This window comes from Podarcis gaigeae (genome assembly GCF_964106915.1).
Source record: "Podarcis gaigeae genome assembly, chromosome: 17".
In the NCBI taxonomy this organism is placed as follows: Eukaryota; Metazoa; Chordata; class Lepidosauria; order Squamata; family Lacertidae; genus Podarcis; species Podarcis gaigeae.
In genome coordinates, this window is record NC_139694.1 from 36,145,553 (window position 1) to 36,152,968 (window position 7,416).

Here is a 7,416-nt window from a genome sequence, read left to right on the forward strand (position 1 = left end):
AAAAGGACATACAGTGGTACATTGGTTCTCAAACTTAATCCGTTCCGGGAGTCCATTCAACTCCCGAAACCATTCAGAAACCAAGGCGTGGCTTCCGATTATCTACAGGAGCTTCCTGCACTCAAGCAGAAGCTGCGTCGGATGTTCGGCTTCCAAAAAACGTTCGCAAACCAGAAAACTTACTTCGGGAGCCATTTTTTTCGGGAGCCAAGCTGTTTGAGAACCAAGGTACCACTGTAGACTGTTTGTCAGCTGAAGGCTTGGCTGAAGAGGAATGTTTTCGCCCGGCCCTTCAAGATGTATAATGAAGGTTATATGCTAAAGTTTTTTGGTTTTTTTAAAGCTAAAACTCACATTTAAACATTTCATCTGTTAACATGTTAATATCATTCACCAAGGACAGGGAAACTGCAGCCACCCAGGTGTTGCTCGATTTCAAGTCCCATCATCCCTGACTATTGTCCTCGATGGCTGGGGATGATGAGAGCTGGAGTCCAACAAGACTGGGAGGGCATCCAGCTGGGGAAGGATGGCTTAAGGGAAAGACCATTGCTCAGTGGCAGAGCATCTGCTATGAATGCGGGAGGTCCCAGGTTCAGTCCCCAGCATTTCCTGGCAGAACTGAGAGAAAAACGCATCTGAAATCCTGGAGAGCCATTACCAGTCAAGTGTAGGCAGGACTGAACTAAATATACCAACAGTCTGACTTCGTATAAGTCAGCCTATGTTTTTATGTCCAGAGCCAGCCCATTTTTGCTGCTTGAGGACATTTAAAGGGTATCTAAGGAGGATATGATGAGTTTGACCAAACTGCATGAGGCAGTGGAAGACAGCAGTGCCTGGTGTGCTCTGGTCCATGGGGTCACGAAGAGTCGGACACAACTAAACGACTAAACAACAACAAGGAGGGTATCTACAGGGCTATGACGTGGAGGATGGAGCAAGCTTGTTTTTTCCTGCTCTGGAGCTGAACCAATGACTTCAATTTGCAAGAAAGGAGATTCTGACTGGAAGAACTTTCCGGCAGTAAGTGCTGTTCAACAGTGGGACAGACTCCCTCGGGAGGTGCTGAACTCTCCTTCCTTGGAGGTTTTTAAGCAGGGGTTGGGTGACCACCCCCTATGATCTAGTTGAGCTTCCTGCACTGCAGAGGGCTGGACTAGACAACCCTAATAGTCCATCTAAAATTCACTCCCTCTAAGTGCTCCACTCCAATTTCATGTACAGTACAAGCAACCAGACTTCATTTCAGCACTAGGACAGCACCCTCCACGCCAGTTGAAGACAGCAAGCTAGCTGGAGGGGGGATAGCATTCAGCTCTGTCCTAATACAGTGGACACTCAGGTTGCGAACGTGATCCGTGTGGGATCCACATTAGCAACTTGCAGCATTTGCAACCTGCAGTGGTGCGTCTGCACACGCACGGGTTGCAATTCATCGCTTCTGCGCATGTGCGACCCCCAAAACCCAGAAGTCACCCGTTCCAGTACTTCCGGGTTTCAGCGGGTCCGTAACCCGAAAAAGCGCAACTTGAAGCGTCTGTAACCCAAGGTATGACTGTACTTTGCCAATGCTCCCCCCCTATATCCGCCATGATATGCTGCCTGATGGCAAGGCTGGCTCTGTGTATGTGTATGTGTACCCATGTCTCTGTATGTGTACCCATGCTGTAGAACTGAGCAGCAGCCTCCTATGAACAACCACATCCCATCATTTCTTCCCACAAACACACTTCTTTGGCTCCTCCCTTTTGGCTCAGCACTTGCTGTTGATACAGGACAGGCATCCAATTTGGCTGCCCACACTACTCCCTTTGGCACCATCCCCTGGGAGGGGAAGCGAGCGCAGAAGCTGCTTTGGCATCAGCCCTTTCCCAGAGGCTTCCAAGCGCCACCATGGCAGAGCTGCCAGGAGCCGCAGCGCATCCACTGCCTGGAGCTTCGTTTCCCCCCCACCCACCCACCCACCCTGACTACTTTGACAGCCACCTCTCTGCCTAGGCTGTTGGCCAGCAAGACCTGGAAGCATTCTTGGTCACCCAAAGCCCAGCACCATCTCTCCTCTCATGTTAAATCTCTCTCTCACACCATCACACAACCCCCCCCCAAAAAAAACCCCACAGGGAACTGACAAAACTGGGCAGGGAAACAAGAACAGATGGCTCTGAATTGGGGCACAATTGGGGTGCCTGAATGGAACAAGAAGAGGGGTGAGAGGCAGAGGTGCATAACCCTCCATATTTTGCTGGATTCCCATCAGCCAGCATGGCCAACTGTCAAGGGTGATGGAGGGTCCCAGGCTCTTCCTCAGCTCTGAACTAGAAACTGGATTCTACACCCTGCCCACCACTGACTAGCCAACTTCTTTGGGTTGCCAGATGACCAGAAAAAGACTAGCCTGTTTTGTGCCCTTTAGCAGCAAAAGTCAATAGCTGGTTTCCTCTCTTCTGCCCCCCACCAGCAGAAGTAAATTGCAGATCACATCCCAATGTCTTGCAGATCACACTGCACAACTACAGTACAGCTGTTTGAGACGCTGGCGAGCATCCAACTGCCTGCTTGGTGTTTTCTCCCCGTTGACTTGGGGTGGGTGGGAAAGGGAGGAGGAAAAGGGCACGCAGATGAAGTGTGGAGCTCTGATGGGGTGGTACTGTCTGCTCCAGCAGCAGAGAACAAGAGCAGCAAGCAGGGTGGGGCTGTGGGGCAGAGCATCTGCTTTGCATGCAGAAGGTCCCAGGTTCTAGTCCTGGCATCTCCACTTAACGCTTGGACTGTCCTGTCCAGGAAGCCCTGGAGAGCCAGTTCCACTTAACGTAGGCAGACGACACAGACCACTCCGTATAAGGCAGCTTCCTATAACCATTTAGACCAGCCTTTCTCAACCTGTGGGTCCCCAGATGTTGTTGAACTATAACTCCCATCACCCCTAGTTAGCAAGGCCAGAGCTCAGGGATGATGGGAGCTGTAGTCCAACAACATCTGGGGACCCACAGGTTGAGAACCGCTGATTGAGACTCTACCTGAAGCAGCTGACATGTCCTTCAGAAGTCAATAGGAACCACTGCCTTCTATGGGGGGAGGGAGGGAGGAGTGTGGTGTGTTTTTGCAGAACGACTTGTCACCTCCTGTGGGGTACCTGCTATGCTTTTGGGTCAATCCAGGTTCCACTCCTTACATCAGATAGGGAAGTTGGGTTTCCTCCAGATGTTGGGGTACTCCAGCTCCCATCATCCCTGACCAATGGCGCTGCTGCTTGGCACTGATGGGAGCTGAAGTCTAATGACATATCAGGGTGCCACAAATACCCTATCTATAGGCAATCCAAGCCGTCTCCCACCAACTCATCTTCTTCTTAGTCCTGTCAGCTGGAAGCACTGGAGTTGAGGCCTGCTGACAGTTTTGCATTCACTCATTTGGATATCTGTTGCCTTGCTAGCGCTGACAAACAGGTCCACCGAATCTTACATTTTGGTTCCAAGTGATCAGCTACATGATGCTGTTGGTCTCCAACTCCCATCTGCCCAAGCCAGCACGGCCAGTGCAGGGCATCTGTGTCCAGTGTTGACTACCGTGCTCTGGGTACTTGACAAGCCTGCCATGAAGCTGATGGCCTTGGCTTGGTGATTTCCCCCCCAGCTGGTATTCAAGGTATACTGCCCCCATCCATGGAGGTTAGCTTTTAATACTGCCATTAAATAAAAAATGCCCAGCAGTACAGGCTTTCCATGTTTAGGGATATGATATACAACTCCTTCAGCTGAATATTTTTATTTTCTAAACAGTTCATATTCAAAACATGCAATGCAACAGAGCAGAAATGTAAGCTATGTTGACGGTTACGAAAGGTATTGTATACACCACCCACCCGCCCCCTTTAAAATGTGCTAAAATTAGCTCTAAAATGGACTAGGATGTTCCAACAGAGAGCATTGCCTTGTTGAACAAGTACAAAAGAATGGTTTAAAGAACAGGATGTAGAAAGCCCAAGGACATGGCGTAAGCCTAGAGAAAAGGCTCAAAAATTAATGTCCTGAGCATGTTCCAGAAGGCAGTTAACAGAGTCTTAAAGAAAGAGTTTGTGTACAGAGGCTGTATTTAAGCCCCTTCTGGGCTGAGGAGAGTGTAAAAAAAAATAAAAAATTGGAGTAACTCTGGCAAAAAAGTGGACTGCCTCTGTCCAGACAGGAATTCTTACAGCAGGTGTCACCAAGCTTGTGGGCACATTTCAAATTTTGCGAGCGCTGGGGGTGACAGTCACAAAATGGCTGCCACAGATGGGGCATGGCATAATGCAAAATGGCTGCCATGAATGGCCCAGCACAAAATTAGCAGGACAATCACCCCCAACCAATTTATGCTTACCGTATGAAGTAAGCTATGGTTTGCTGGTTCTGCTCATAGAAATCTCTCTCTCTCACACACACATATCAATAGCATTCCTCAGTACTGGGGGAAATATACAAGGTATTGACCACACTTGTATTTCAGATAAATTGGTTAGGAGTCCTTTACTTTCTGGGAGGACGAAATATCTTTCTTTAAAAAAAATAATAAAAATAAAAGCTCAGAGTTTTTCTAAGGCACTTGGCCCAGAGGCACCACTAGAGGCTTTCGCAGGTGCCATGGTTCCTGTGGGCGCTGGACTGACAATTCCCTTTATCAAGGAATGGATTTGAGGAGTGACCTTACTGTCAACGAATTCAGCTGGTTATTTAAAGTCCATGAGATTTATCACCTGCTTGAGAACCAGGCCTTGCATATAAGGTAAAGGTCCAGTCGTGGCCGACTCTGGGGTTTTGGCGCTCATCTCGCTTTATTGGCCGAGGGAGCCGGCGTACAGCTTCCGGGTCATGTGGCAAGCATGACTAAGCCACTTCTGGCAAACCAGAGCAGCGCACGGAAACGCCGTTTACCTTCCCACTGGAAAGGTACCTATTTATCTATTTGCACTTTGACGTGCTTTCAAATTGCCAGGTTGGCAGGAGCTGGGACCGAGCAACGGGAGCTCACCCCGTCACGAGGATTTGAACTGCCGACCTTCTGATCGGCAAGCCCTAGGCTCTGTGGTTTAACCCACAGTGCCACCCGCGTCCCTGCATATACCCTGTGCTTAAATGAAAGATTGTAAAAATGGCAATATAACTCACATTCTGCATCAATAATTCTTTGGGGAGGGGCATGTTTCAGAATTCATTCATGCAAATCATGCAGGTTCACACTGTACATTAAGCATTTTCATATTCCGTCTTTCTTCCATCATGGAACCAAAAGTGACATACATGAAAGTGCGCCAGTGGCCTCCCATGCAGAAATGGACCAGACTCAAGACACACTTCACTTCAGCCAGGCCAGGTTCTCCTTCTGAGCATCTTTTTCTCCATCACACCCCTCCCATCCCACCTCTGCCTGAACTCTCTACTCACACAATATTTTATTTCCTTCGTCTTGACCCATTTTTTTGCCTTCTCCATCCCACTCTGTTCCTCCAAACAGTGGCATAGCATGAGACGGCAAGGGGAGCAAAATTCTGACACTGGCTTCCACAGGGATGCCTGTTTCACCTTGGCCAAGGCAGCAGAGTAGTCCATCAGGGGGCTGCCACCACTGCCACCCAGGCCCACCTTGGTGGGCCCCATCCCCAGATCCCTGCCGCTTTTCTGCCTGCCTAGTGCTGGGGGTCTCTGGGCCCCAGAGAGCAGCCTGGCCTCTCTGGCACGTCCCCAGCAGAAGCCAGCAACCATGCACAGCACAGCCAGAGGGCTCAGGGTTAAGGCTGCCATTCAAACAGAGTTTGGAGAGGAGGGTGGAGGGAGATCAAAACACAGCATGAGAACAGGTGTCCTCTGGTCCCTCGTGTTCACGGGTATCCCTCTCTCCCATCTAGGCTGGCTCCTGTTATGTGCCAAAGTGTTTTCATGCATCCAAGACTGCGACATCTCATTCCACGGCTTCCTTCATTGCGCGCCCCATTCTGCCAACCTCTTCCCAGCCAACCTTATCCAAGTGCCACTTTTCCGGAACAAACGCTGCCCAGTTCTCAGACACTGTTTAAATATTTCATCATGCAAGACCAAGCAGAAAATGCTCACTTAAGGCTTTTCCCAACTCCCGCTTCAGATGGATAAATATTTCATGGGCAGCAGCCTCACCAACCCCAGACTGCTTTGCATCCAAGGGCAGAAAGTCGAGGTTGGTGGGCAGCTTCCATCTTGAGCAACAGGTTGATGACCCAGGACCTGCCAAATCATGTGGAAGATCTGCAGGTTTCAATTCTCCCCTCTTAATAAAAAGAAAATAAATGGTGAGGAAGATAGATCTTTAAAGGGGGCTCCTGTTTCTCAAGACACACTTTTCCATTCCCACCTCTGACTAGTGGAAAAGCTCCCTAAACCAGGTCCTAATCCAACCTATCCCAGGAGCTTTGGTAAGGAGCTGCAGGCTGACAAAAAATCTCACATTCTTGGACTGCAATTCTATCTTCTACCTAGGAAGAAGTCCCACTGAACTCAGTGGTACTTACTTCTGAGGAGATATGGATGGAATTGCACTGTAAACAAGCAAGATGACAGGTTGGAAGTACAAGGAGACACACACAGAATTTAAAGATGAGAGCTTAAAAATATGGCAAGGCCCAAAAGTTGCCCCCCCTTGCTTTGTCCCTAAATCACATTTCTCTGTCCCTAAATCAGCCAGCCAAGAACATTGCACTGGCCCCCATTATCTCCTGGCAGTTTAGCTTTCCGCCTCCCAGACCAGGGCCCTGAAACCAGCCATAGACAGCCCCTCATGGCTCCCTCTATTTACGTCATCCATTATGCCTTGATCTTCTCAGAAAGAAGCCAGGCAGCCACATTTATCCCTTATGCGGCAAGCAAAGCCCCCTCAGCCCCTCCCCACGACTCTGGCCTCCCTGGAAACCCAGACCCTCTTAGCCTAAGCCAAGCTGATCTGCAGCAACATCTCCCCCACCCCCAATATTTTAGGTAGGCAAGGAAGGGAAGGAGGAGCATTTAAGAGCTGCAACAGGAAAGGAGGCAGCAGGCAAAGGCAGATGCCTCAATTATTGACGTCATACAGTTTCACCCTCAGCCAATGTAAAAGAGCACACCTGTGTGCACATACAGTGGTACCTCTGGTTATGAACTTAATTCGTTTCAGAGGTTCGTTCTTAAGCTGAAACTTTTCTTAACCTGAGGTACCACTTTAGCTAATGGAGGGTCTCCTGCTGCCGCCCCGCCGCCACCACACAATTTCTGTTCTCATCCTGAGGTAAAGTTCTTAACCCGAGGTACTACTTCTGGGTTAGCGGAGTCTGTAACCTGAAGTGTTTGTAAGCCAAGGTGTTTGTAGCCTCAGGTACCACTGTATAGGGAGGGAGAGATTGGTCTAAGACAGGGGTCAGCAAACGTATCACGC